The 11,059-nt window shown below is 43.4% G+C and overlaps 1 long non-coding RNA gene across 1 annotated transcript; it reads right to left on the reverse strand.

Annotated features, from left to right (window-relative positions):
• Nucleotides 1–702: 702 nt before the first annotated feature.
• Nucleotides 703–10,481, reverse strand: LOC132658295 (uncharacterized). Its single transcript, XR_009597709.1, has 3 exons — nucleotides 10,275–10,481; nucleotides 3,784–3,992; nucleotides 703–3,228 (listed from the first exon to the last, which is right to left on the reverse strand). It is a non-coding gene; the product is annotated as an uncharacterized LOC132658295 (long non-coding RNA).
• Nucleotides 10,482–11,059: the final 578 nt, after the last annotated feature.

Here is an 11,059-nt window from a genome sequence, read left to right on the forward strand (position 1 = left end):
CTCCCCTAGTTTAACACTGCTCCCCAAAGCCCTGAGTTCAGAGACTGTCTCTCCTCCCAACACAGAAGATATCTTACTTTCTTTCCTCCATCTAAACAGTAAATGGCTTCGGGACTCAGGGCATCTCATTTATCTCTTGTGGCCACCACATGTGCTTAGAATCTATGCTTCTATTAACCCCCTACTGTGCCCCTAGTGAGGCCTTGTGAAAAATGCATTCACTGTGATAGCTGCGTTGACAAGAAAGGAAAAACCCACATGCCCTCATTCCACTCAACAGACGAAGTATAAATTGGATTCAATGTTTCTGAGGGAAATTTGGAAAGATTTATTTGTAAAAGATTTATTTTTATTTATGTGTAAAAAATTGTACAAATTAATTAGACTCTTATGTACACAATAATTTAACACAGCAAGATATTTTTGTGTCTTTCTATTTTGGATTAAAAAATTAAGGTCTAATTTACATAGGTAAAATTCACCCTTTGCAGTAGAAAGTTCTGGGAGTCTGAAAACCCATGGGGACTTGTAACGACCACCACAATCAAGATACAGAAGTGCTTCATTACCCCTCAAAGTTTCCTAGTGTCTTTCTGTAGCCTTCCCCTCACCCCACCCTCAGTTCCTAGCAAACTGACCCGGTGTTTTTCCCTCTACAGTTCTGCCCTTTCCGGAATGTTATAAAAATGAAATGGCTCAGCGTCTAGCGTATTTTTTTATTGAAGTTAATTTCTGCTATACAGCAGAGTGATTCGGTTATACATTCCTTTTTATATCCTTTTCCATTATGGTTTATCACAGGATACTGAATATAGTTTCCTGTGCTGTACACAAAGGCCTTGCGGTTCATCCACTCAATACATATTAGTTTGCATTGTGCTCCGTCGTGTCCAACTCTCTGTGACCCCATGGACTATAGCCCACTGGGCTCCTCTGTCCATGGAATTTTCCAGGCAAGAATACTGCTGCTGCTGCTGCTGCTGCTGCTGCTGCTGCTGCTGCTGCTGCTGCTGCTGCTGCTGCTGCTGCTGCTAAATCGCTTCAGTCTTGTCCGATCTGTGCAACCCCAGGGACGGCAGCCCACCAGGCTCCCCCCGTCCCTGGGATTCTCCAGGCAAGAACACTGGACTGGGTTGCCATTTCCTTCTCCAATGCATGAAAGTGAAAAGTCAAAGTGAAGTCACTGAGTCGTGTCCGATTCTTAGTGACCCCATGGACTGCAGCCCACCAGGCTCCTCCGTCCATGGGATTTTGCAGGCAAGAGTACTGGAGTGGGGTGCCATTGCCTACTGGAGTGGGTTGCCATTTCCTACTCTAAGGGATCTTCCCGACTCAGAGATCAAATCTGTGTCCTCTGTGTCTCCTGCATTGGCAGGTGGCTTCTTTATCAGTGCACCACCCAGGAAGCCAATAGTTTGCATCAGCTAATCCCAAACTCCAAATCCCTTCCCTCCCCTGGCCCCTCTCCCTTGGCGACCACAAGTCTATTCTCCATGCCTGTGAATCTGTTTCTATTTTGTTGATAAGTTAATTTCTGTCGTGTTGTAGATTCCACATACAAATGATAGCGCATGGCATTCATCGTTCTCTTTCTGACTGACTTCACTCAGCATAATAATCTCTGGTTCCATCCATGTTCCTGAAAAAGGCATTATTTCATTCTTTTTAAATTGAGTAGTGTTCTATTTATATATGTACCTCATCTTCTTTATCCATTCATCTGTTAATTGACATTTAGGCTGCTTCCATGTCTTGGCTATTGTGAATAAGGATGCTCATGAACATAGAGGTGCGTGTATCTTTTTGAATTATAGCTTTGTCCACATATACGCCTAAGAGTGGGATTGCTGGATCATATAACAACTCTGTATTTAGTTTTCTGAGGAACTTCCATACCATTTTCCATTGTGGCTGCACCAACTTACATTCCCACCAACAGAGCTGAGGGTTTCTTTTTCTCCGATGTGTAGCATATTAGCTGGCTTCTTTCACTTAGTATAAGGCATTTGAGATGTTGTCTGTTGTTGAATATATCAATACTTTGTTTCTTTTTATTGCAAAGCAGGATCCTACTGTATGGATGTATCATAATTGTTTATGCATATCCCTCCCAGTTCAGGGATAATAAGATTTGGTTTCCAGTTTGGGATTATTCCAGATAAAACTACTACAAATATTTACACATAGGATTTTGTGAAATAGGCTTATGTTTCACTTGGGTAAATACCTAGAGCAGGATTTCTGGGTTCTATTGTAAGCTTGAATTTAATTTAAAAAGAAAACTAATTGCTTTCCAATGTGGCTGCACCATTCTGCATTTCTACCAGTGAGCTTCCAGTTGCTCCTCTATCCTTCACAGCATTATGACGTAGTCAAATGTTGTTCTCCCGCCCCTCATTCTAATAGTATGTAGTAGTGTTTGTTGTGGTTTTATTTGCATTTCTCTGATAACTAATGATACTGAGAATCTTTTGTTGTACCTATTTGCCATCAATATATCTGCTTTGAGATAGGGTCTGTTCAAATCTTCATTTTTCATTTGTTTGTTTTCTTCTTATTGAGTTTGAGGACTCTTCACACAGCCTGATGGGTCTTGTATCAAATATGTGTTTTGCAAATATTTTTCCCAATCTGTGGTTTTTATTTTCTTAATAGTGTCTTTCAAGAGCAAGGGTTGTAAATTTTTATGGAGTCTCCAACATATCATTTTTTATGTATCATACCTTGGTGTTATATCTAAGAAATCTTTGCTTAACCCAAGGTCACAAAGATTTTTTAACAGTCTTATTGAGATATAATTCACACAGCATAAAATTGACCCACTTAGAGTGTACACTCCAGTGGTTTTGGGGATATTCACTGAGTTGTGCAACCATCACCACAATCCTGTTTCAGAACATTTCATCACCCATGTCCATGAGCAGTCACACCCTGAATAAGTTTCCTATTACTCCTATTACTGCAAATGTGGTGACTTAAAACAGTAGACTTGTATTCTCTCGCAGTCCTGGAGGCCAGGAGTCTGAAGTCAGTATCACTGAACCAAGATCAAGATATTAGTAGGGCTACAGCGTCTTCAGAGAATATAGGAAAGAAGTTGGTCCTTGCCGCCTCCAGCTTCTGGTAGTGCCAACATTCTGCAGGTAGTGACTTTATCACTGAAGTCTTCAAAGTCAGCATCTTTAATAAAAAGGAATGAAATTGTAGAGACATGGATGGACCTAGAGGCTGTCATACAGAGGCGAAGTAAATCAGAAAGAGAAAAACAAATATCATATATTAATGCATATATGTGAAATCTGAAAAAATTGGTATAGACGATTTTATTTACAAAGCAGAAATAAAGACATAGACACAGAGAACAAATGTATGGATACCAAAGGGGAAAAGGTAAAATGAATTGGGCGATTAGGATCGACATGCATGCTAAGTCGCTTCAGTCTTGTCTGACTCTGCAACCCTTATGAACTATACCCGGTCAGGCTCCTCTGTTCATGAGATTCTCCAGGCAAGAATGCTTTGAGTGGGTTACCATGCCCTCCTCCAGGGGATCTTCCCGACCCAGAGATCTAACCCATGTCTCTTATGTCTCCTGCATTGGCAGACCCTTTTCCACTAGCACCACCTGGGAAGCCCTTGGAATTGACATATATACCCTATCGACATTATGTATAAAATAGGTAACTAATGAGAACCGACTGCATAGCACAGGGAACTCTTACTTAGTGCTCTGTGGTGACCTAAATGGAAGGGAAATCCAAAAGAGAGAGGACATATGCATACCTATAGCTGATTCACTTTGCTGTGTGGTAGAAACTAACACAGCATTGTAAAGCAACTATACTCCAAAAAAAATGAAAAATAAAAGGATCTTCAGATTTCCGTTTTTTAAAAAAGTACAAAAACAAAGTCAGCATCTTCAAATCTCTGCTTCATCTTCACACCACCTTCTCGGAACATTTTTTGTGTGTGTTCAAATCTCCTTCACCTCCCTGTTAGAAGGATATACATGATTGCATTTAGTACTAACCACCTAGTCCGTAATAATCTCCCCATCTCAAAATCCTTAACTACATCTGAAAGAACTCCTCCTTTTTTTTAATCATGCAAGTATCATTCACAGGTTCCAGGGATTAGCACATGGAGATCTTTTGGGAGACCATTTTCTCACTTATTTTTCTCCCGGTTCCTGCCTGTCTCAGCACTGCAGCCCCAGGCCACTGCTAATCTACTTTCTTCCTTTATAGATTTCTCTATTCTGGAAATTTCAGGAAAACGAAATTATACAATATGTGGTGCTTTGTGACTGGCTCCTTTAGCACAGTGTTTTTGAGATTCGTCCATGTTGTAGCAGTACTTTCTACAGCAAGTTATATCGGTACTTCATTCCTTTAAATAGCTGAACAGTATTCCACTGTAGGGGAATACATTTTGTTTATTCACTCGCCAGTTGATGGACATTTTATCTGTTGAAACGGACTAGATGGTCCTAAAATTTATATGGAGATGGAAGGTTATAGAATAGCCAAAACAATCTTGAAAAACAAAGTTGAAGTATTTACATTATCTGATAGATATATTTGCTGTGAAGCTACAGTAAATAAGACAGTGTGAAATTAGTGTAAAGACAAATAGATCAATAGAATAAACTAGAAGATCCAGAAATAGGCCCACATATAAGTAAGTAAGTAAGTGTTAGTCGCTCAGTCGTGCCCGACTCTCTGCAACCCCATGGACTGCAGGGCACCAGGCTCCTGTGTCCATGAGATTTTCCAGGCAAGGATACTGGAGTGGGTTGCCATTTCCTCCTCCAGGGGATCTTCCCAACCCAGGGATAGAACCCGGGTCTCCTACACTGCAGGCAGATTCTTTACTGACTGAGCTACATGGGAAGCCCACATATACAGTGCATCAGTTTTTGCTAACAGGGGCAAAGTGGGGAGGGTCTATATCTGCTTTGTCCATGATTCTGTGTCCTCACCACTGATCTCATGCAAGCGCTCAGCTGTGCTATGTTAACTGGACTCCGTGGCTCAGTTAGAGGCCTGGGCCTGCGTTAAGACCCCTAGATCTCTAGCCCTCTGTGTCTACTCCCCTTGTGAGCCCACTCCATGCTGGTACTGCCTCAGGCTGTTTGAGAGCTTGCCCGTTTCTCCCAATGCCTCCAAGGGCTGCTCCCCAACTCACCTCACTTACAAGAGGGCCACAAGGGGCCCCTCTTGCAAGATGCCGGTGCAGAGAACTCCCGGCTGCAGCAGCCACCCCACCCTGCCCTGGGCACGTAGCATCTGGCCACGCATCCTGGCCCTGATTCTGTGCTGTGTTCTGTCACCATCCTGCGGCGGACATGCTTCCATCCTCTCTAGACAGCCTGCGAGTCTGCCAAGGGCCAAGCCAGCCTCTCACTCACTTCTGTGAGCCCAGCTTTGCTCAACCCTGCATCACTATCCTCGCAAGTGCCTTGTTCGCATGAGGAGGGGACTGCAGAGTGGGTCTCAAGCCTCCTGCCTGTTTCCTTGCAGAGGCTGTGCAGCAGAGCAGGCCACTGACTTGCCCACATTTCACAGACTGCACAGAGAGATGCCTGAGTTGGGCATTTGAACCCTGCCCTCCAACCCTGCACCCCCTCACCACAACTCTTTGCTCGCCGCCAAGCAGCCCCCATGCACCCCAGCTGCCAGTGTAGCCTCATTATCTATCCAGATGGGCCACACTTGCACTTGCTTTGAGCTAGCACAAGATGGCTTTGGAGTAGACTTGAGGGGAATAGGGCAAAAGGATTGAGGCACCACAATAGCAAACAAACCCTTTCTTTGAGGAAGGAAAATTGAAATTCAGAAGTTTGATTCTCTAAGGGGGAAAAACATCTGCTTTAGTGAAATGGAAACTCTTCATCAAACTGCCCAGTTATGAAAATACAGTGTACAGTCTGCTATAAAAAGTTGTAATCTGTATTAATAAGATGCTAAATTTATAACAAGAAACCAAAAGCTTTTTCAACCAGTCAGTTTTGTTGAAACAGAAATAGAGAAAACAGTGCTGTTCAAATAAAGCTCCCCACAGTGGTGTGTTCCATGCCTCCCCAGCCAACACAGCAGCCACTCCCATGTGTGGCTGTTTGGCTCTGACATGTGACACGTGTGACTGCGGAACTGATTCTTATTTTTCTCTTAATTTTAATTTATTTAAATGCACACAGGCACATGTGATTAATGGCTAGAGTATTAGCACAGGTCTAGATGGTGGAGATGGACATTCATGAGATCCTGCCCCCCTCCTCCTAGGGACACATTTCTTTGTTGTGTCCTGTTTATGTCAAAACTGTAAAGCTAACAAAGTTAATGTATGAGAATATCTTCAAACATTGTGTAAAAGACAATATTCAAGGTATTACAGTGCTTCAGGTTGAGAAGGACATCTTGAATAAGATCCCAGAACCTAAGTCATAAGGGAGAAATGGATGGGTTTAATTACATTATCAAAATGCTGGCTTCTCGAATATCACTGACACACCCTGTTGAAAAGGGAAAGATGAGTTTATTGCTCACAGAAGTCAAGGAGAACTCAGCCTCAGCAGAGCTGTGCGAGCATCTTACATAAGGCAAGGTCAGAATGCAATGGGAAGTTCGGTTCAAGGCAAGTCTTTCAAAGAAGGGGTGGGATTAAGCCTGGGGAAGGATCACAGTACAGTAGCCCAGGATTGGTAGAAAGAGCAACCCCTATCCCAGAAGACCTGCCCTTGGTTCCTAAAGTAATCATTTCTGATTTTATGATGTTCTGAAAACTCTCAATTTACAGGGAACAGCTTTTACTTGTGTGGCTGCCAAGGAAGCTGAATTTTCCAGATGTCACTGTGCAATGAATGATCATGTCAGTATCCCCGGAACAGAAGAGACTGATGGGAAATAGTCATTTTTAAAACACACTGAAGTTTCCAAGAAAAGTACCACAAATTTTGGAATTTATTTTCTGGGTCTATATCTTGTTATGGCTTCAGGGTGATATATATAGCACATAATAATATCTAAAATACTGTTTTGTGGAAATAGGAAGTTGCTATTATAACATTACTTTAAGATAGATAAGAGAATATATTTGCCAAAACACAACAAAGAGGGGATGTTTGTTTTCTACTCAGTTTATCTTTCATTGACAGCAAGGACAAACAATCTTTAAAATTTGAACTATTTGCATCTCAGTTTTGGCTGAGATTGTTTGGGCAAATGCTGTGGAATTAGCTTCCATTCCCACCTCCCTCTCTTGGGCCTCATATAATGAAAGGTCTGCAAAATCACTTCTCAGGCTTTCTGGCAGCCATGGCTCCAGAGATAATTTGGGCTCCACCAATCAAAGGCATCTGTATGAAACTTAAATTTGGAACTGAGTTGAATAGGAAGAAAGGCATCCATTTTGCTGGTACAGAGCATGGCTGACATGGGGTAAGTATGGGATCAGAAACAATCCTGTAGCTTCCTGATTTGGAAAGTTTACTGATTCCTCAGAGTCCTGACTATGGGACAAGCAGTGGCCCCTTAATTGCCCCACCATGTATGTGGCTTTGACAGTCATTCCAAGAAACTCAGGAGTAGAAATTAAAAGATGCTTGCTCCTTGGAAGAAAAGCTAGCTTTGAAAAACCTAGATGATGCATTAAAAAGCAGAGACATCACTTTGCTGACAAAGGTCTGTATAGTCAAAGCTATGGTTTTTCCAGTAGTCATGTATGGATGTGAGAGTTGGACCATATAGAAGGCTGAGTGCTGAAGAATTGATGCTTTCAAACTGCAGTGCTAGACAAGACTCTTGAGAGTCCCTTGGACAGCAAGGAGATCAAACCAGTCAATCTTAAAGGAAATCAACCCTGAATATTCATTGGAAGGACTGATGCTGAAGCTGAAGCTCCAATACTTTGGCCACCTGATGCAAAAAGCCAACTCACTGGAAAAGGCCCTGATGCTGGGAAAGATTGAAGGTAAGAGGAGAATGGGGTGACAGAGGATAAGATGGTTGGATGGCCTCACTGACTCAATGAACATGAGTTTGAGCAAGCTCTGGGAGATAGTGAAGAACAGGGAAGCCTGCTGTCCTGCAGTTCATGGAGTAACAAAGAGTCAGACGTGACTTAGCAACAACGGCTTAATATTCTATTTTTAAAGGATGCATTTCTATTGTACTTAAAATAGATACATTGGATTTTGTTGTCTGCAACTGAACCTCCACTAATATAAGTTCAAAGGAAAGATCCCACATTGCAGAGTGAGCTGGGAGACCAGTATAACTCATGCAGAAAGGTATCTAAACCTTACCCACATCAAGGATATAAAGTTGTGGGGATTTTGAAGATTAGGAAAGGATGTGGAGAGACAGTTTTGGTGTCCTATGATCCTATGGGCAAAAGGGAGTGGATGCCTGCCCGTTACCTCAAGTCTAAGGAGAGGGGCTTCAAGGCTACAACTTGAAGAGCTGGTTAAGTGTCCCCTGGAGTTTGGAGGATACAGCAGACTGATATTTGACTCAAACCTGAGAACTACAACAGGCAGAGACTGCTGATGGCTCCTTGTCTCCATGGCAGAGTGAAGGAAAGATGACTGTATAGGGATCCACCAGAGCTCCAGTTTGCTGGAAGCTCCAGTTTGCTGGAATGAGTAAAGTGGGTATGTCCTGTGAACTAGATGTGAGTTTCACACATGTGAAACTTTCAGCAAAAGTTTAGTAGGTCTGGTCCCAAATAGCTGCCTGGAGCTGGAGAGACCTCAATGGAGGAAGGAAGTTAGAAGTCAATAGGTATAAGGGAGGAAAAATCATTTTCCTTCTACGCTTCTGAGTTCTTGGCTGAGACCCCTACAATAAAAGAAGATTAAGGACTTCCCTGGTGATCCAGTGGTTAAGAATCTGCCTTCTTATGCCCGGGAAGTGGGTTTCATCTCTGGTCCAGGAAGATTCCACATGCCATGGGTCAACTAAGCCCACGTGCCACAACAAAGACCCAGCAGAGCCAAAATAAAATAATAGTGAAAATAAATAAATAAAATAAAAATAAGTAGCTTAGATTTTTTTTAAAAAAGAAGATTAATAAGAGAAAAACAAACAAGCTTTTAAACATGCATATCTCATGTAAAGGTGGGAGATGCCCAGGGTAAAATGAGGAACTCCACAAGGTGGTTTAGAACTCTGGCTTAAATACCATCTTCAGTTACAAACAAAAGAAAGACATGGGGAGTCTACGTGAACAGATCCAGCTGGTACTAACCTCTTTCTCTTCTCAACCCTCAATACCAGTGATCACCCTACACCTGGTTACATCACCACCAACCACCATAACTTTTACCTAGCACCTACTGTGCCATAAACCCTGAGCCAAGAATTTACATCAGTCTGCTTTCCTTTGTGTATTAATATGTATAGCTGTGCTGGGTCTTCATTGCTGTACTTGGGCTTCTCTTTATTTGAGGGAAGTGAGGGCTACTCCCTAGTTGCCATGCATGGACTTCTTATTGCAGGGGCTTCTCTTATTGAAGAGCAATGGGGTCTGGGGCACGCAGGCCTCAGTAGGCAGGGTACACAGGCTTAGTTGCCCTGAGGTAGGTGGAGTCCCCAGACCAGGGATCGAATCCATGTCTCCTGCACAGATAGGCAGATTCGTAACCACTGGACCACCAGGGAAGTCCGTCTGTCTGGTTTTAAACTCTTGGAACAACCTTCTGAAGTAGGTACCATTTACAAATGAATACTTCTGAATAGGGACTCAAATGAGGAAAAAGAGGCTCAGGGAGGATAGAGGACTTCCTAATGTCACATATTTGGAAAGTGGCCAGCTCTGTCTGATTCTAGAGCCCTTACCTTCTTTCCACCCCCTCTCCGCCTTGCTAGGAGGGCTTCCACCGTAATTTTGCTCCCATGTTGCTGCTTGGCCCTTTTGTTGTTATTTGCCCTTTCCTCTATTAATGCTCCTCTGTCTTAGTTCCTGATTCCTTTAGAGGGGGACTGCCCTCTACATATCAGTAGATCAAGGAGAGATTATTTGGTTGACTTCACATAGTTTTCTCAACCTCAAGGTGCAGAAGAACCTCCAGCTTCTATTTCATCAATCGGTCCCTGCTGGGACAGGGTCAAGCAGGACAGTATGCATTCATGATCTTCCTTTCCTGCTTCTCCATCTCTAATACACAGGTGCCCTAATCCCACTTCAGTCCCTCCTTAAGAAATGAGAGAAAACTCCTCCTTAGTAGGTACCTCTGCTTAGCCACCTACATCCCTCTCCCTGCCTCTCCTTACCTGAGACCTGGGGTGGCAGCAGCAGTTGCCATGGCTACCCCCAGAGCCTTCCCCCTCCACTTCATCCTGCTCCCTGGATCCACTGTGCATCAGTCACTTCAGCATCTTTTCCATTTACTGGAGGATGTTGCCTCATTTGGGTGTTTTCCATCTTCCCTGAGGAGGCTTGGTTGTCAGTTTGCAGTTGAGAAACCCTGAGGAAAATGTGACAAGACAGGGCAGCTCAGGAAAATGCAGAAGAAAGAGAAGAGAGAGGTCACTGCCCTTGTGACATCTTCCTTCCTGCTTTCATCATGTCACAACCCAATTGGGAAACACTCAGCAGCTCCCCATTCTCCACCAGAGCAAGTCTAGACCCATCCATCTGATGTCCCACCTCTCTGCCACCAAGACTGCCTCCAGCCACCAAGACCTTCTTATCACTGGCCACTGACCACTACATCCCACAACTCCTCCTACCAATCTCCCCACCCGCCTGACACTGTGTATCCAGCTTGACTTGCCTTTCGAGGCCTGAGTCAAGCCTTCCTGATGACCCACCTTCTTCCATCTTACTCCACACCAATTCCCAAGGATGGGCATGTATGTGGCTGAGTCACTTGGGAAGCTTGGTGAACATACATCTGTCTGGGCTTCACCCCAGACACACTGATTTGATAAGTCTGGGGAGAGCCTAGGAACCTGCATTTTAACAAGCATACCAGGTGATTCTGAAGCAAGTGGTCCAAATAGAGGATGAATCAGAGTTCACCCACATCCAAAAGTCCTGTAAGAGTCAGGTAGCC

Source organism: Ovis aries, chromosome 20 (genome assembly GCF_016772045.2).
Source record: "Ovis aries strain OAR_USU_Benz2616 breed Rambouillet chromosome 20, ARS-UI_Ramb_v3.0, whole genome shotgun sequence".
In the NCBI taxonomy this organism is placed as follows: domain Eukaryota; kingdom Metazoa; phylum Chordata; class Mammalia; order Artiodactyla; family Bovidae; genus Ovis; species Ovis aries.